The sequence below is a fragment of the Topomyia yanbarensis genome, chromosome 2 (assembly GCF_030247195.1).
Source record: "Topomyia yanbarensis strain Yona2022 chromosome 2, ASM3024719v1, whole genome shotgun sequence".
Classification (NCBI taxonomy): domain Eukaryota; kingdom Metazoa; phylum Arthropoda; class Insecta; order Diptera; family Culicidae; genus Topomyia; species Topomyia yanbarensis.
Window position 1 is genome coordinate 156,910,706 of NC_080671.1, and position 20,796 is coordinate 156,931,501.

General features: G+C 36.4%; 1 protein-coding gene and 1 pseudogene across 4 annotated transcripts in view; one reads left to right on the top strand and one right to left on the bottom strand.

Moving 5' to 3' along the window:
* The window catches only part of LOC131681846 (protein quick-to-court), a 104,079-nt gene that overhangs the window by 11,470 nt on the left and 71,813 nt on the right, over positions 1–20,796 (top strand). For 3 of the 4 annotated variants that reach the window (XM_058962900.1, XM_058962902.1, XM_058962903.1), the window contains exon 1: positions 7,025–7,449. The exons of the other annotated variant lie outside the window; for it this stretch is intronic. The gene's annotated coding sequence lies outside the window, so the exon portion shown is untranslated. Of the gene's footprint in view, positions 1–7,024; positions 7,450–20,796 lie in introns of those variants that run through there. 4 annotated transcript variants of the gene reach the window in all.
* Positions 8,873–9,744, bottom strand: LOC131681848 (thioredoxin-like protein 1; annotated as a pseudogene).

The following is a 20,796-nucleotide window of genomic DNA, read 5'->3' on the forward strand; positions in this document are numbered from 1 at the left end:
CAATAGAAGAGCCTTGTATAGGTAGAGAAGTTGTATTCTCTAGCGAGAAGCGGATTAACCCGTCTAAACATGTTTTGTTGTAATATACTTGAAGAAGTAGATAACTTTTGTATTTTTTTTTTTGCTTGTTGATGAATTTTTATATATTTTCTCCATTAGGACAAGTCCAGAAATTATATTTGGTGTTTCCATAACAATCAGCTCATTTGACTCTGCAGTTGCTTTCACCGGACAAGTGTCCTTTGTGTACGAATTATCACCACAAATCATACATTTGCAATCTAAATGACAATTTTTAGTGCCGTAACCAAAGCCTTGGCATCTACACCCTTGGGTCAGATGTTGAATTCTGCCTCCATGTTGTCTGTAATGTTCCCACTTTACTCGCACGAGGAACATAAAACCAGTTTTTTTTCTAATGCTTTTAAATAATTAGCTTCAATACGTTTGAAATTAGTAACCCCTTAATTACCGTTATATTTTTCAAAGAATCAATTTTTTTTATTACTTTATCTGAAAATACATCTCTTTGAGAATATTTTCTCAAATTTTTATAGAGATTCGAGAAATAGATCGAAAATTACAGCGCTTCCAAGCGCGCTCCGTCCACCAAGAGCAGCGGCAATTTGAAATTTTAAACTCGATTATCTCGAAATGTCGTTTTTCAAAAAATGGTTTTTGTGTGATCACGATTGCCGAAAAACTACTCAAACGAATTTCTTCAACAAAAACAATTAATTCGTGATATAACGACCTTTTTCACAATTATTCGTAATTATCCATCAAGAACGAACATGAAATATGCTATCAGTTATCTTTTGGCACCAATGCGATAGTCTGAATCGTTTAACCGATACAATGAATTCAACTATTTCCTTAGTATCAAAAACAAGCTTCAGGAAAACCTGAATGACCTACAATCATATGTTATTGCCGAAACAAATCTTCCGTTGTAGAAAAATCATCTAAATTTACCAAAAACGATGGAAACAAGTTTTTTTTGAAATGTTTAGAAGCAGCTATATGCAGTTCTTTGCACATATTAATGATTGCAGATTCGTTATATAATTGAATAGAAAAGAAACTGAAGTGTTGCAAAACATGTTAAATAGTCTTAACCATGCCGAGGTAATGTGACAGCAGTTCAATGATCTCAATTCCTATCGTGGCATATTATTGGATACGAACGTGATAGGACTGCTGAATTACTTCAAGTGTCTGTTATCCATAATAGCTGCAAACTAATGGGATTTTTTGTGACACTTTGACTACGATTATTTCTCAATCTCAGATCGGAAATCCAAATTACTGCATAATTAGTTAATTAGCATACGATGGGTACAATCATATTTGATCAGAGGTTGATGAACGGATTGGTCTGGGCCAGGCGATGAACATCGAAAGGTGCTCCCCATATATGGTACATGAATGATGACACTATCTGGTACCTAGGCTTACCAGGACGTCCCGGACTGGTACATAGAGTGATCTATCTCGTACCCGAAGGAAATCTATTAGTTGGGACCTGGCGTGATAGCCATTCTCACAAACGCAATGATTACTCTCAGCAAGTCCTATACGACGGAAAATGTTGTTATTGACATGAAACTGTCTGGCATGCGTTACACAATTTATCTCTTGTTTTACCATTTGTCTTAGCTATTTCCGGTATACAGTATTTAAGAAAAAATTTATCTACCCCAGTCACAAAATCAAAATTTTTGTCCAATATTCCTAACTAAATCGTTCAAAGGCGCCTTTTGCCTTTCTCATATAGAAAGGTTATGCAATCACTCTAAAAATCGCCAACCTAATCCCGGCCCGGAGGGCCGAGTATCATATGCCATTCGACGCAGTTCGTCGAGATCGGAAAATGTCTGTGTGTGTATATGTATGTATGTGTGTATGTGTGTATGTGGAAAAAAATGTCACCTCTGTTTCTCAGAGATGGCTGGATCGATTTGCACAAACTTAGTCTCAAATGAAAGGTACAACCTTCCCGTCGGCTATTGGAGAACTGGGAAGTACCTAAACCCCCCTCCTCTTCTTTTTATTTCCTGACTTCGTCTATGTTATTCAGCAATTAATTCTGAACATTTCATTCAAAGGTACCAAGTGTCTGTTAGTCATCACAGGGCATAGCAAAAAATTTTTTTTTTTGAATTCTCAAAGGCCCCCCATCTCATATTGTGACAAATGTCAAAGTAAGCTCAGATGCCAAATTTCACATCATTTGGACAATTTTAGACCCCCGCCCACTTCGCTTGAAATTTTTTGAAATTGGTACTATGGGAAAATATGGAGGAAAAATACATTAAATGCTATAACTTTTGAAGTAGCAATCAGAAAATTACAATTTATATCTCTTTTGAAAGGAAATAATCATAGCATTTGAATGGAGATATTTTTGTTTCTAGGAAAATACGGGAAAGTGAGTACTGGGTCATTTTGGCCCCAAAATCTCCTATTTTTAATGATTTTTCTACTCCGTGATGCAAATCATACATATTTTGTAGTTTTTCTAATATGAAAAAATCTCAAAAATCGATCGGAGCCTTTTTGACCTTTGTCCGAATACGAGAAGTTGGGGTTAAATGGCCTTTTGTCATTCATATTAAACTACATCATTTTCTCGTGAACATATCTCCATTATTCTTCACTCAATTTTCATAAACTATACCTTGTTGAACGTAGAAAATCCTTAGAATTATAACAAAAATAGATTCGTTACCGGTAAAATTCAGGAACATCAAATTATCTGACATATAGAGTCAATTTCACATTTTTATCATAACATCACACATATTAACTCCATTTAACAACAAAATTCTTATTTAATTTACTACTTTTAGTGTAAAATATGCTTAGGGATCACATGAGAAAAGTTTTATTCCTATAAAATAGGGGAAGTTGAGGTATTAGGACAAATAATGAAAAAAATGAGCTTTGTAGAGTAAATATCACAAAGTTTGATGTTTTTAAATTTTATCTCTAACGTTTTTATTTTTGTTTTATTCCTCAGAATTTTACACGTTCAACAAGTTACATTTTATGAAAAATGAATGAAGAATAATAGAGATATATGCATGAGAAAATGATAAAATTTAATATGAATGACAAAATGCCCTATAACCCCAACTTCTCGTATTCGGACTAAGGTCAAAAGAGTTCCGTTCGATTTCTGAGATTTTTTTACATTAGAAAAACTACAAAATATGTATGATTTGACTCACGAAGCAGAAAAATCATTAAAAATAGGGGATTTTGTGGCCAAAATAACCCAGTACCCCACTTTCTCGTATTTTCCTCGAAACAAAAATATCTCCATTTAAATACTAAGATTATTTCCTTTCAAAAGAGGTAAAAATTGTAATTTTCTGATTTCTACTTCAAAAGTTATAGCATTTAATGTATTTTTCCTCCATATTTTCCCATAGTACCAATTTCAAAAAATTTCAAGTGAAGTGGACGGGGGTCTAAAATTGTCCAAATGATGTGAAATTTGGCATCTGAGCTTACTTTGACATTTGTCACAATATGAGAAGGGGGGCCTTTGAGAATTAAAAAAAAATTTTTTTTTGCAATGCCCTAGTGATGACTATATTCATATTTATTTAAGTTTAAAGTATCGGTGTCGTGGTGTACTGACAGTGTTGAAAGAAATAATGAATTTCTGCATTTAGATAGAACCATAAGTTCTAAAATCTTTATAACTAATTTTTGAAAACTCGTAGGTAGTTACCGTCTTTGAAAAAGTTGTTAACCAAGGTTTGAACTATAGTTTTATAAAGCTGGTTTTTCATATTGAATGAAATAGCGAACTTTATTAACGTAAATGCAAAATAATTGATTTCCCCATATAAAATCCGATACAAACTTTGAACGCAATGCGCAAACCCGGGAAGAAACCGACCGCTCCCAAACTTTGCACAAGCATTTGGAACCACAAAAGAAACTCAAAAAAGGCAGTGCTGAAAAATGCCATATTCGAGCCACTCTAATAACCAGCCATGGAATCGTAGTTTGGACAAATGAGAAAGGCACAATTGCACCATTAGGTGGATTGAAACAGATTTTTATTTGCATGTTTATTTCTTATGCACTATGTTATGCATTACAAGTATATATACTTGCAAGACTCTGTACTATTGAAACTAGTAGTAGGAAATGAAAAGGCGCAAAAAACAGTTTATCCTAATTAATAAACCTAGTTACATTTTAGCATATATAAAGAAGTTGATGTTATTTTATCTATTGTAAACATTGTAATATATGCATCATTTGGAATTATAAAAGCACAAAAAAACTCAGAATTCTGGATAAAATTCCAAACAAACTTGGTAGACAGCTTTGTAACGTTCGATCTACTACTCGGATCACTATGAAAATTTAAACAATTGGTCTCAAGGAGTGTAATTTTCAAATAAAGCAATAAATTAATTCTCGATTTTTTTAAAACGGTACAACCTTCAATAGCATCAACGTGATATTTATATCTAAATATCCATTCACTATATAACCTAATAAATATCAACAACACGCACCCTTGAAGGACTAACCAAACGAAAGAAGGTCGTATCTAGCAATAACGATTCATCGACGATTTCTTGAGCATTGCGTTGTTCACTATACATAAGTATGTTACCGGCTTCTTCAAGCAACGTCACCACACAGGAAACGGTTTGTTTATTGCGCTCCTGTTCCGGCTCTCGAAAATTCTCTCGTTACCTGGTTCTCTTCTCTCGCACTCTCATAACAAGCAATCTGGTATTTTCCTCAATCACCTCTCTCAGGCCAACAACTAACGTGAAAAAAACTCTTCTTTCGGAAACCATTTAGGCCATTCGCCAGCCACGAAGGTCAACGGCGTGGTTTTGTGCGAAATAGAGCAGTTTAGTAGGAGAAACAGGGAATTCCCGATTTTTCGAAACCACTCTCTGCAGATTATTTCATAGATGATTGTTACCGGTAACACGGTGCTACAGTGATTTTGTACTCTTCAAGTGACCTAGTGTAGGTTGTAGATCTCGCCAAATGCAATACAAGACACTATTTGAAAAATGTTGTATAACCTTAAAATATTGATTTATGGCAAAACAACTATTTTTTGATATTTTGGCATTAAAAAAATTTCTACGCCATCATTTTTCAACCCGTTTTGCAGTTTTTTAATTTTTTGGAAAGAAGAAGACCTTTCTAACGGTATGCTATGTTATGTTCTTTTGTCAAAGCTACTTTGCAGTTTTGGGTCAACAATATGAAATAAACCATATTATTGCGATTTTTCCATGAAAATTATGAAAATTGCTCAACATTCTTCTAAAGAAGCGACTTTGTTCTAGTGAAATTTGAGAGAGAGCTTTCCTTTTCGCATCCACCGACTTATTTATTATCAAAATCGGTTGAAAAATACTAGAGTTATTATTTTTTTTCCAAATTAGAAACTTGCTCACACGAACTTTTAAGGGGTTAGTGAGGTAGTATCTCGCACTATAAAATGCTATAATTATATCTTCCGCTACTTTTTCCAATTTCAAGCTCAAAGTTCACACACATATGTTTGAATGTATACATAATCAAGCAAAAAAATCTATTTTTTTGCTCGATTATGTTGATGAGACTGTCCCGTTAAAGATTCATGCGAGCAAGTTTCTAATTTGGAATAAAATAATGACTCGACCATTATCAACCGATTTGAATCACAAATAGGACGTTGGATGCGGAATTAAATTTTCTCCCTAAATTTCTATTCAAACAAAGACGCTTCCTAATAAAAATGTAGAGCAATTTTCATATTCCTAATGAAAAAATCGCAAAATAATGGTTACTTTCATTTTGTTGTCCCAAAACCTCATCGAACTTTTAACAAAAGTACATAATAGCATAACGTTAGAAAGTTCATTTCTTCTTCTTTCCAAAACACTCAGACAATTTAAAATCTGTTGGAAAATGACCGAGTTAAAATGATTGTCATGCGCATGGTCATGCACTTTTGAACCTTTTTCCTGAGGACACGAATCATCTAGGACTATAGAAAAACGAGATGAAATAAGTTGAAGTGCACAACTTCAGATGTACCCTAGCGCCAAGTACTGAAAGAATTCAAAGCTTCATCCATTCCTACGTGATGATAAACTTTTCGAGTAGTGTTGCAATACTTATTGAAACGATTCCAAACGTTTGACGGGAAATGTATCAGTTATATTTATTTAGGTGATGGGCATAGCGTAGTTGGTAAATCGATTATCTTGTACGCAGCTCACCTGGGTTCGATTCCCAACCCCGCATATAGTGTAAGAGATTTTTCCAAAAGAGATTTATGCAACCCGAAAAAAGAGGCGAATGACCCTAAGGTTAAAACCTCTATAATAAAAATTATATGCTTTAAGAGCATACTTTGGATTCCGATTTCAGCTAAACAATGCAATCCTGATTAACATTACAACTAATGTAATCAAAACTTGTGAAATAAACATATGAAAGTAAAAACATCTTTGTTTGTTTCAATAGTTCTAGTAGAACCACTTCTGATTGTGTTACATACCTAAATGTTTTCATGGCACATCGTCTATAAGCATTGTGGATTCTTTCTACAGTTGATAATACGAAAGTTGAATTTGTTTCCATTAAGAATTTGGCGACAATCGCAAATGTTTTGCTATTTCACATGCTAAATGTGCCATATGGCTTTTAACTAGTCAAATGGTGTCTGTCCTAAGATAGCACATTAGCGATGACACCCAATACCAATAATCTGCATATTGACACCAGTCGTCATCAATAATAATCCTACCTGTGATCCGAAAATTGTACTACTCCTGTTCATAATACCAGGTCAAAACAAGAGTGGTACCGAGAGCCAGGTACCGTTTCTTATGTTTTCCTTTTAGCCATAGCCCGCGAGAGGCTCTCGATGTATGTAGATATGAGTGTGTAGGCTCTGGTGCGCTACCAAAAAAAACGTGGCCTCTCTTTCTCCATGTGATTTTGGGGGGTATTCAGGTAGTTGTAAAACAGTGTTTCTTTGAGTAACATCGTGTAGCTCGAGACGACTAGACAGTTCGCTGGCCTGACTTTGGCGGACTACGTCGGAGAACTTTTCTACTGTGTGTTTAAAAGCGCGCGCTCCAACTGAAAAAAAGCTCAAAACGAATCAAAAATAATTCTCATCAATGAAGTGGATTACATAATTATTTTGTACTTCCGATACAAAATCAATTCAGTCCTATGTAATCTCCACTACTGAGTGTGCGGAAGCCGAATTAATCTTCCAGCGTGAGTGAACTGTGTGGTTTTTGTTCTGATTATGCTGTAGTGACCATGCAGAACTTTAGAGTCGTACTCTGGATACGTCCGATTTGTGGCGATTGTGGCTCACTCGCGTACACCGAACAGTGCAGCTATTAGCACAAGGCAGGTGTTTCCTAGAACATTTGCTTGGCCTACGAGGTGAGTGTACTTGGAATAGAACGGTTTTTTGTGTATTTGCAAATAAATAGCGCGCGAGGACAAATGTGCTGCAGTCACGAATGGTGTTTCGTAACTTTGTTTCGGCAGGAATAGAGCACTGGTTTCGGGAAACACTGAATAGATATCAGTATTTCACCGGCGTCGTCAACACAAAGCAAGTTTTTCATTCAGTGTTTTATTTGTTCAATTATTCTGCGAAGTTGTGCTCCCATCATGGAACGTTCTTGGCCGCGCGAAGGCTTCGGTTGTTATGCAACACCTAGAGAGGGTGATTTTCTGTGAGGGGTTGAATAGAGGGTGTGTTTTGAATTCATGTTATATAAGGGACCGCGGGAGAGAAAATGAGAGTTAAAAGTCCTGCGGGAATGTAATGATAACAAGATATGGGATAAGCTCCTTTTTTAGGAAATAATAAGTTATTAAAAGTTGATTCGTGAGGCCTAAAAACCAAAGGTAGGCAATAGAAAGTACTTTTGTCATATACAAGTCAACAAATAGAATATTTTACTGCGGCTTATAGTACAGTGATAATAAAAAATATACTACTTTTGTTATAGACATTGATAATACATTTTTGAAAATCGTTTTCCAAACAGTTCTGCTGTTTGTATTTGTTATTGAAAACTGAAACTTTTTAAGAAACTCACTTCCCAAATAGACATATATTTCCAACCACATGATAAACACAATTGAACTGAAACTACTAAATTTAACTAAATAACTAACATATTTCAACAGATTGTATGTTGACCTGTGTGTAGCTCGCCAGGAATTTGTTTCGTAAAGACAATTTTCATAATATATACGAATTTTTTCGTACATATGATGAATCGTTCGTAGTTCTATTGAAACATTTTTATTTTTTATTACGAATTTTTCGTGAATACCACGAAAAAACTTTCGTTGGCTTATTACGAAACAGCTTCATTCGGCAAACGAATTGTTCGCTGCTATATACGAACATCTTTGTAATATTTACGAGTACTATTCGTCAAACCGTTAACGTCAAAAAAGCTTCAATAGAGTTAGAATACGTCAACAATTCATCACGACGGTCTCGGTCTGACTATTTAGTAGCCGTATCCGTGCCCGCCGGTTTCAGGAAGATTTCCTGAACCTATTTCGTTTCCAGTTGATCCAGAATCCGGAGCTGTACGGATTCAGCTGAGCCATCGCGAACTGCTCGTTGGTTTTGTATGAATCAGATAGAGTTTTTCTCTGCCGGAGCAATATCAAAATAATATGCCATTTTTTCCTGCTCATTATTTTATTTAACAATTTATAAAAAGAACAAGTTAACGCGCATCACTATCTTTAACCTTTTAAATATACGATCAAACATATTCGTCATCGCACCTATCCACCGCCTTCTAACCATCCTTCTCCCGGCGGCTCAAACAATCTAGTGGCTTTCACCCTTCGTCCCAGCCACCCGCTGGAAGTCATGCATCTTAGTCGTTGCAATCGGTGACCCGATGAAGGCCAAATGATCGATAATTGGTCGTCTCGTCACCAGAATGGTTATCCTTCACGAACAGCTGCATATTCTGCACGTTCTGGAATTTAACGAAGTGCAATGGAATCGGCGATCCCGACACAAGATCCTTCTGCCCCAGTACCAGATCCTGCACCGAAACTTGCGATTCGGCCATATCGAAATCAATGGTGCTTGGTTGATTGATAAAGATTCTCACCTTTTTTCGGTCCGTGAGAGGGCGGTGCTTTGAACTTGATGGCACTGATTTTGACCAGCTGATTGAAGGTAATCGAAATGATCAACTGTTCGTCACAATCGGACACCAGATGACCACCGCTGGAACTGAGCGCATTCGCCATCGGGTGGTCGTTCGATTCGTTCAAACATTCGCACTGGTTCTTCTGGATGAAGGTGTTCAAGTCCAACATTCCATGACCGTAATCTTCTCCAGATTCATACAAGCTGGCGACGTAATGTTTCTGTATTATGGCTTCAAGTTCCTTAATATCTGCACCCTGCATCCTGTCAATCTTTGTTCTGGCTCGGTAGAAAATAAACATTGGCATGGTCGACATGCCCTGGGACGGCGCCGTTTCGGTACATCTGTCGACGTCCACCTTGAGAAACACAGCCTTTGGATATTTCGCCGGAAGCTGATCGAACAAATGCGATATGTTTCGGCACGGTCCACACCAAGCTGCGGTAAAATCCACAACGACCAATTTTCCTCCTGCTGCGGCTAGTTCGGTTTGGAAGTGAGCTTCATCGGTGATTGCTTTAACAGCCATGCTGTATGGTTTCTTGTGCTGCTATCGGTTAGATGCAGATTCTAGTTACAGGGCCACTATTTTACCCGGAGAAATTAGCTACTTAATTGACTTTTAACGTTATGCACTTTACTCCTCACAAAATTTAACTAATCGAGAATGACGTTAGATGAACGATGAAAGATGATTACAAAAACTTCTCTTAGATGAACGAAATGAATTCGTGCGACCAACGAGATTGTTCGTAATATACACAATTGCTTATTAAAATAAGCAAAACATTTCGTTTCATTCACGAAAAATAATGTCGTTTTCAACGAAAACATTCGTGCAATGTACACTAAATAAGTAAAATTTACGAAAACTTTCGTTCATCAAGCGACCATTTCTTCATACCACCATAAAATCGATTTTGCCAGATCTGTTTTATTAATTAGAAAGAATCGGTGTTGTCAAACATCGATCCCAAAAGATCGACTGAAAACAATAAGAGGGTAACAAATACGAAAACTTTTCTAAAATAAACGAAATGAATTCGTGCGACCAACGAAGTCGTTCATAATATACGCAAACATTAATTGAAACAAACGAATCATTTCGTTTCATTCGTGCAATGTACACTAGATAAGTAAAATTTATTAAAACTTGTGTTCATCAAGCGTCCATTTCATCACACCACAATCTTTCTAGTCCTCAATACAGGTGAGCAGGTTGAAATAAAATCGATTTTGCCAGATCGATTCTTTTAGTTAGTTAAAAAAATCATTGTCGTCAAACATCTATCCTAAAATATCGATTGCAAAAATAATGAATACGAAAACTTTCCTAAGATGAACGAAATAAATTCGTGTGAGTAATGAAATCGTTCGTATTATACACAAACGTTTATTAAAATAAACGAAACATTTCGTTTCATTGACGAAAATTAGTGTCGTTATCAACGATTACATTCGTGCAGTGTACTTTAAACGTGTAAAATTTACGAAAGCCTTCGTTCACCAAGCGGCCATTCTTTTTCATGAAATGAACGAAACCTACTAGTTACAATTCACGAAAGTACTTCGTTGCAGAAAACAACGAATGAATTCGTGCATTTCATGATCGATTTCATTATATTTACGAAGTTATATTATCAGTGTATATGAGGGAAATATGTGAATTTCGAAAGGGATGATTTTCTTGAAACATCTACATTCACTAGGGCTATCGGTACCAACAGAACTCTTTTTTATACATTGGCTATAACAATTATTTTAAAACGTTTAAAAATTAATTTTCGTCGCAACTCGAATTTTTGTTTAAAGTACCGCCCTTCTCATTGGAAATGACCTGTGCTAGGTCAAAGGGAACTGTGCGTCACTTTGTGATACAGTACCCTGGTTTGGTGTTGCTTTTCTTTTCTTTCGAACGTCCCAAATACGTTTGGCAAACGTTTTTATATGTACTCGCAGAAAAATTAAGCATATTTAAACCAAAAATATGCGTTATTGAATTCTATCAATTATGGTTTATTACTTCAAAAAACAAACTTAATGGTCTAAAAATATTTTTCTTATTGTAACAACAATAAATTTTTGCTTTCAATGAAAACATTTTCAATTTCAGTAATTTTGTTTTAATTTCAATAAAATATTTATTAAAAAATGGAACAATATTTTTATATTGAAGCAATAAATAAATTTTATTGAATTCAATAAATAAATTTATTGTCCTTATTGAATTTAATCCATATTTTCATTGATCCTACAAATCTTTATTCTGCGTGTAACACAGTGACAGATGTAATACAGCTAAGATGCAACTGTCAAACACATGTACAAGGTGCGCCAGCTGGATGTATCCTTTTTCAACATTGAACAACTACGCCATTTGTCAGCCGATTTCCACAAGTAAACGAGTTTTTTATGCAATTTATTATAAAGCAGGTTAGAATACAACGTCGATTAAATGGCCACCCTCATTTGATATACAAAAAGAAGCTCTTTTGCGGGCATTTTGCATGACATTGGCCAGCATTTCGGGCTTAATCGCTCTGCATGAACTTGATTGTTGCGGCTGCAGTGTGGTAAGGTTCCCCGTCTTGTTTAAAATAGAAGTTTTTCAGACCTTTTTTCTTCATTTGTGGACAGACAAAGTGCCCCAAAATCCAACGACAGCGTGCGCCGTCGATGGTCTCTCTCTCTTTGAAAAAATAAGGACCGATGATTGTTTTGGAGCACACTCCGGCCCAAACAGTTGGTTTCTGGTCGTGCAGTGGTGTTTGATGTATAACGTGTGGGTTCTGTGGCCACCAAATTCGACAATTTTGTTTATTTACTCTGCCGGAAAGGATGAAGTGTCCTTCATTAAATTTTTTTCGATGATCACGCACGGTTTTCAGTTTCCACAGCTGAACGATCGTTTTCAATGCAAAACGCTACGATTTCAGCGCGTTCTTTTGGTGTAAATCGACTCATAGCTAAAATGACACTAATTGACGTTTCAGAATTTCAGAATTATCAAAATCGACTGAAAAACGGCGGAGTTGTTCAATGTTGAAATAGAATACATCCAGATGGCGCACCCTGTAGTAAACAGTTGAGTAGTTTGCAATAGTGAGAACCTTATATCCAACGTTTATCAATTTGAAAGTTTACACATGTTCTTAAATAAATTATGTTCTATCCTAAATGTCTGTTATCTGTGGCTTCACAGTGTTGATAAAGTTGTAGCACTATTAAAAATGTCGAAACGTCCGAACAAGTGCGGTTTGAGACATTAAATGGCCATCATAGTCCGTTGGTGCTCGCAAAAAGTGACTATTCATGCCGTGGATAGAAATGATTTTTAACGCTCAACCAAATCCCACAAAGTTGATTTTCATTAACATATTATGACCCAGCGTCAATTAATACCATATAATTTATAATGTGTATGCTCAATAATCTTTTTTTATAAAATTCCATTGTGTTTTCGAAAGTCAAAGTGCAAACCAAAATATGAACAATACATATTATTAAATTTCTCTTCTAAATCACTAATACTTGAACCCATGGCCATGAGAGGTATGAAAGATCTGGCTCATAGCGAAAAAAAGTGTCTTCCACAAAGTTGTAGAACAGGTATTTTGCAAACATTCTTCTAAATTTCTTTAAAAAAATGCAACTCGTATTATGTACTACAATTCTTCTGAATATTCTATTGAGCTAAACCTAACCATTATCTCACAAATATGTGTAGTTTGTGGGAATCGAGTCCTGATATACAACTATGCTGCTAGACCCCACGAAAAAAGTGACTCAGACTTCACTTCGTTAAAAGTTTAATAACTTCTTTCAACAAAGCCGGATTGACTAGCAGACTTCCACAAAGTTGTAGACAATTAAATTATCTTTCCTATTTCCACTCACGATGAAAATACGATGCCTACAGTGCCACCTAGCGGCGAAAATGCCAGTTGTAAATTGTGGACAAATCCCATTCAAACTTCAGGCACGTTGGTCCGGTTGCTAGACTTGCAAACTTACACAATTACGTCGCACATAATTAGATTGAGCCTCGAAATATTTCAGATTAGTACCACTAACACGAAAAAAGAGAGAGAGAGAGAGAGAGAGAGAGAGAAGAAGTGATCGTTTGAGAAATAGTAGTTGATGGTTAGCGCCATACATTTCGATCATAAATTCATATGGCTATGGTCCACTAGGAGGTTGATAACAGTTTATTATCTTCCTCCGGATAAAACTAGCCTAGAGGCCGGGTGGCATCCGGCGAGTTGAAGTATCTCAGCCAAGAATTGATCCACTGGGTTCCTGTTCACATGTCGTAAGAGGCGACTGAAAACAGGAGTCCTCAAGTCAAAGTGTTTCTCCGTGCCGAGGACTGAATGGCCGGCAGGACTAAAATATGCCAGTCGCGCACGGAGTGTCACGAATCTCTGACACAGTGGACGTTTGTTTCTTCGCAAATCGTGGGAATCAAATGATGGTCATGTCCCTAATACCCATTTAGGGGTTCGCTATAGGCGATTATAAGCCAACGTGTTTGATATCTTCTAGTTTCTGTACAACAAGTGCTGATGATGAAATGTGTAGTGCTGTAATCGAGTATGGTTAGAGTAGCACAAATTAATCTTCAGCATAAACGTACAGCAACTATAAATCTATCCCAGAAAAGCTTCTATAGCTTTGGCTCAATTTCCATAAAGGAAACTTCTATGTTGGAGAGTTACTTAACCCCGTCTTCGTAGCTTTCAACAAAAATCCACGTGAAACGCCTCGTGCCTGTATACTTGCAAATAGTGCTATTGACGCATGTCTTATATCCGACCTCACAACTCGCGATATTTGTGCTGTCACGGTAAATATGACTGTTGACAACATGAACAAAAAATACGTCTATTGTTCGACATATTTGACGCATAATGAACCATCACCTTCTGACGATTTCAAAAGGGTTGTATCATACTGCGGCAGAAATGGGTTTCCCCTCATAATCCGCAGTGATTCAAATGCCCACCACATAATTTGGGGCAGCTCAGATATCAATTTGAGAGGCGCCGAATTAATGGAATACTTAAGTTGTACAAATCTTCACATTCTTAATGCAGGAAACCGCCCAACATTTGCACGAGCTGGCAGATAAGAGGTGTTCGAAGTAACTCTCTGCTCTGTTATCTGATCATAAGTACATCGTCTTTGATCATTTAAACGTCTCACTAGATATCGTCACATATCGTAATCCCAAATCTACGAACTGGGATCTCTACGAAGAGGGCTTCGTGACTAGGTTTCATGGGTATCTTCCGACGATTGATTCTCCAAGTGTCTTGGATGAGGTCGTGGATAAAACAAGCTCACTAATAGTAGCAGGATTACAACCGGAGCTCGCCCATTGCAGTTCTTTGACTCTGAAATTGCTATCGCAGATCAATTTAAGTACGTTGGGGTAATTCTTAACTCAAAACTTAATTGGGCAGCTCACGTCGATTTCAGGATCAAGAAAGTTTGCATGGCCTTCGGCTAATGTAGAAGGGCTTTCGGCAAATCTTGGGGACTCAAACCCAAGTACATTCAGTGGATCTACACAACAATTGTTAGACCAATACTGGCATACGGGTGCCTTGTTTGGTGGCAGAAGGGAGAAGTCATGACAATCCAATCAAAGTTAAACCATTTTCAGAGGATAGTCTTGATGGCGATGACTGGTGCGTTCTTGACAACACCTACTGCTGCTCTAGAGGCACTCTTGAACATAAAACCGCTACATGTGATTCTGAAACAAGAAACACTTTCTTGTGCATACCGTCTTAAGGTTACTAGGCTCTGTAACAATAACCTTATAGATCGTGCAACTAACCACACAAGACTGTGGCCCCAAATGATTACTTTGGATGAGTATACACTTGCTCCCAGTGACCTTACACTCACATGTAGTTTTCCTTTTAGTACTTTCAATATGAGAATTCCTCTTCGCGAGGAATGGCTGTCTGGCTGGATGGATCGAAAACTTGAAGAATATGTAGTTTGTTATACTGACGGTTCTTTGTTGGAGGGCCGAGCCGCTGCTGGTGTCTATTGTCATACAATGAGATTAAACCAATCTCATTCGCTTGGCAGATACTGTACCGTATTCCAAGGAGAAATCTTTGCGATTCTGTGTGGCGTACAATCAGCACTTCAACAGGAAATTTGCGGTAAAAGAATCTATTTTTGCTCTGACAGCCCTGAAAACACTTAGTTCGGCAGATTCGAGATCGAAATTAGTAATCGCATGTCGAACTCAAATCTAAGAACTTAGCATTTCAAATGCTATCTACCTTCTATGAGTAGCTGGTCATTCCGGTATTACTGGAAATGAATGGGCGAACGAATTGGCTAGAGCTGGTGCTGCGACTGACTTCGTTGGTCCAGAACTAGTTCTACCACTGTCGATAAGTTGGATAAAGCCCAAGATTCGCTATAGGGCTGCATCCTAACATGCCAACCATTGGCGTAGCTTGTAAACTAGCAAGAGAGATATAAAAACCTAAAACTTTGCTGCGTTCAGGTCTACCATCACTAAGTTGCTATAGCCACTAAATCTTGCGTTTGCGTAAAACCCTGCTTACAGTATCAGTAAAAATTTGGGCATAAGCAAAGTGCTGAAAGAATGCAACACTGTTATATGAAACGAATTCACGAGGTACATGATCGTATACTGACATACATAAATGGAACCAATGGAATCTTTGGTGGCATTCTGATTCTGTTAACCGGCGATCTTCGTCATATGTTTCCCCTTTATTCCACAATCAACACCTGCAGACGAAATCGATTCGATTCTTGCTCAATGATGTATTTTTTTATAGAATGATTCGTCTGTGCTAAATTTATCAAAAGAACTTTTGTATGTTGACAATGGAGTTTACCAGTCGATCGTGAGACTGTTTGCGTTTCAGGTGATGATTTCTTTGGAAGATCTAAGCAAAAAGTAGCTTCAACGCATATTCACAAACTCCTATAATCGTAATTGGATTTACGATCGAACTATATTTCCGAATGAAAATTAACATTGGTATTTAGTGTTTTTTTGCCGTTCGACGTAGAATAAGTCCAGCAGATTTACAATAAAGTAACCATTAATATTACTGTCGAACAAAATCGATATTACTGTACCGTTATAGTGAAAAGTATGGTTTTGATGCAGTGAATTTCCATTCGGCCTGTTCAAAATTACAGCATATTTTTAGGTTATCATCAAATCATAATCTTATTTTGATTTCAGTTTATACTTTTCAAATATGACATCATGCTATCAACAAGAAATTTCAACATCTTAATATCACTGATAGCAGGAATAGTTATTTTTCCGCTCTAAATTAAAGTTTAACTGATAGTGCCACAATATGTGGCCATCTTTGAAAACGAAAAAAGCAGTTTTCTACATTGCACATCATACAATATCTCTGAAAATCGATCAATGTCCCCGAAAACATATTTGTAGTGTACTACTGATTGATTTTGCCAACTGTTTAGAAAAAATAGCCTTTTGGTTTTCAAAGATGGCCCCTTTTCCAGGTTTTTTCAGTTTAAATTTTATTAATCATTATAACGACCAAAATGAGTAATCATTACCGAAAACATCACTCCATTAAGTTTAGTTTTCAATTTGATATCAGATATTTACTCAAGAAACGAATCAATAAACAATTTCAACAACAACTGCTCAATATATTGATGTAATGTTAAGAGACGACGAATTATTCGATCGTGTTCTTGAACTCGGAAATATCATCAAATCAGTATACTCGGCACCAAGGACAATCATTGAAATTTTGCGATATCCGTTTGAAAAATTCATGTTATACCCAAAAGCAGTTATACATTGCTTGCTCCAGGGTTAAACACAAAAAAATACTCCCCAGATGGTGAAACTTAAAATATTGTTTATCTGAATGTTTTAAATAAATGTTGGTTATTTTCACCATTCATAACATTGTTTCTTTTTCTTTTTATTTAAATAATGGAATTTTCGAACAATGCATATTGTTTTATTTTTCTCTTCCATTGAGGCGTAGCAAAGCGCGCCGGGTAAAAGCTAGTATCTTAAAAATTCTTGGGTCAATTCACAAAATGTTTATGCAATCGTTTTCCACGTGGGCATGTTTTCATACAACGTTATCTGAAATCGATCTAGTTTTTCTCCTAAAACACCAGGTATGGAACGGTTTCATCTTTATCAATTGTAAAATGGTAAATGAAGAATACGAAATTAATATTAAATGTATGATATCTCCGCCGTTCGAGAACGGATTTTTTTTTTATTTTGCTTAAAGAGTTTTTACCCTGACGGTCATTCGCCTATAAGAAAAATATTTTCAATCTTTTTTATTTCTAACCCTCTGTGCAGGATTGAGAATCGAACCCATGTGAGCTGCGTACAAGGCAATCGATTTGCCAACTATGCTATACTCGCTCCTTTGAATGGATTTTAACAATCTATGGCTTGTTCGAAAGGTGTTTTTATAGGATTCCTTATGATATACAAACACGACATATTTGTTTTGTTTGAAATTAATAAATCCAAAACACATGATAAAAACTAAAAATCGTAACCCAAAACACATGAATAGCGCAAAATTAACATATTGGGGCTTTCATTTGAGTTTGTTTTTGTCGGTGCAGCCATTGCTCAGATGATTACGCAACATTAGTATACAATGTATAGTATAGCTGCATCGGCCATACGCGAGCGGTGGGTGGCTAATCTAGTTTACACTTGTATACTGATGGCGCCATTCAAACAGGGCTCCTATGATTAATAATAAAATCCACCTGTTTTGAAGTTTGTTTAGTTAATAAATTTTCACAGCGAATTTTCACAATCTTCCAATGTTCCACGAATATGTTCATTAGAAGAGTATTTATAGAAATATATAGTGTTCTGATTAATTCATTGATGAGGTGATTTTTGAAGAATTTATTTTCAATGTTAACCGATTTTCCATACTAATTTCCATATATACTTTGAAATTTTTGGAGGATCAGTAGACTCAACCGATCGGTACCAAAATTTGCACACTTACTAAGGGCCGATTTCTTCACCCTCACTTAACGCTTAAGCCAGGTTTAAACGTACTGGTGAACCTAGTTTAAAAGATAAGCGAGGGTGAAAAAATTGACCCTAAGGCAATAAAAGGAATCAGTAGAGCCTCTTGCAGCTAATAGTCAAAAATTGAACCAGTCTACTATACATACATACATATACACAATATGAACACACTGGCATCCCAATTCGCCAAACTGAGTTAATTGATATATAAGACTCGGCCCTCCGGGCATCGGATACAGATCTCGAATCCTACAATTTCTTTTGTATGAAATGTAAAACAAATTGTAGGATGGCTCTCGTGTTGCACACTCATTGTTCATAATTGCCAAATAAACGATTAAACATAACAAGTTATGTCCGACGCTGACAGCAATTAAACACATCACGACAATACCGACTATCGAGAGGTCATCCGGAAAGTAGAATGACCCTGCTATGCCAGATTTACGAGCTGCGATTTTGTCCCGAGCAGTTGTTCACAGTTACAGATGTGGTTTTTGTGTTGTTTTCTATTTTCCTACTGTGTATAACCCAGTTTCAAAATTCAACAACAATGTGAAGATTTTTATTTTTTTTGGTTTCCCCAACTGCACCGTTGCACTTTCTTGTTTATGCCAGCCAGTTAGCGGGCAGCGTGCAGACAATTATTGTACTTACCCCTATAGCTACAACTCTATAGATGTTTTTTTTCCATACGGAGCTGCAACAACCGTCCGATTGTTGGAAACAAAAATTGCCGTTTTATTTTGGTTTCTACGAAGGTTGAGGTAGTTGCGGAACGAAACTAACCCAGTTTGAAAACGGTCGATTTGAGGCCTGAAGTGTTTTCATCTAACGGTGCAGATGATAGTGACAGTTGATGGAAGTTTCTGGGTTGCACTGCAGCTCGATAAAAAAATCATTTATAGAACTAATGTTCAGTCATACGAACATATATGATGTTATGATATAACATCCGATTGCTGGACGTAATCAAAAAGTCATCCTGCGGAAAATAGGTAGTTCATTGGAAATGATTCTCTAAACGATAAAAGAAACTGAATACTCTACTCATAAGTACTTAGTGAGCTGCAAAAGAGAGACAGAAAGCAAAATCTGCCTGTTACCCATAGAAAATGCAAACAATTTCCACCTTTCCATCGCCCAGCTTATCATACACTCTTCATACATTCCGTCATTAAAACGTTTTTTGTTTCGTTTCTCTTCCACCTGGACTTGGCGCAGCAGATTACAAGCTTTCCCCGCAGACCCAGTGTCTCATGCAAACACCTAGCGGGGCTTAGATTGTGTGGAAAAACCATAATGATTGTTACCAATGAATGTTCATCTACACGGTACTGTGTTGGTGGTATCCATTCATTAGGAATGATGTGGGTGTGTGATAAAAAACGTCAACTTCACCGCCCAACACCTGGGACTTGACATCTGCTTATTAATATGACATCAATAGTCCGACATTTGTACGGCTCGGCTAGCGCCAAATCTATGTAGTGCTTTCATTAGGTCGTATCAGATATGAAATTACATCAAAATTTTCAAGGACATTATTTTAAAAGAAAAACCGGATGCTTAAGCAATCGATGTTTAAACTTTGTTTGTTTCGAGAAAAAGCATTATTTTCGCCATTTTTTCACTCAATCTTTTTGAAAATCAATGAACGTATTGTTGGAGTACTAGGCTGATTCATTTTCATTAATATTTTGTAAGCGACGTGGAATCACAGCTTTTCAAAGCTTTCTCAATTGAATCCAAGATTGGACCATAATATATCCTAAAGAGGATGCTGTAGGAGGTAAAAAGTTGCTAATTTTTCTTTTTCTTCCTAGGAAAAGACCAAATTTCGTGAAGTTCTACTCTACTATATTTGATTATATATTTAAAAAGCACACATATTTTTACATTTCTTATAAAAGAAATGTATAGAATTCGCTCAAACTTTCAAGATTTTTTCCGAGGCCCGGAGGGCCGAGTCTTATATACCAATCGACTCAGCTCGACGATTTGGGACAATGTCTGTGTGTGTGTGTGTGTGTGTGTCTGTGTGTGTGTGTATGTAACGGACAAATTCTCATTCGCGTTTCTCAGCAATGGCTGAACCGATCTTATCCAAACCAATTTTAAATGAAAGAACTAAAAAACAGTATGAACGCTATTAATTTGTTTTTGATTCTGATGTTTAGTTTCCAAGATATGAATGTTTGAATGCGCAAAAATGGCGTTTTTTGCAGTTTTTTTGAATTATCTGCCGAAATTGACAATATAGATTAACAATTTATATGTTTTTAGACAGCTTTAACGAATACCTTTCGAACAAGCTATAGATTGTTGAAATCTGACTATTATCAAAAGAGATATTTAACATTAAATGCGGACGAAAGATTTTTATCATTTCCCATAGCCAGAAATATGACCAAAAACATGTAATCTATTATTAACGACAAAACGGCTTATTTTAGGTCAATAGTATTTTCGGAGAATTTAATGGAGGCAATATGCCCTTTCTTTTGGTAT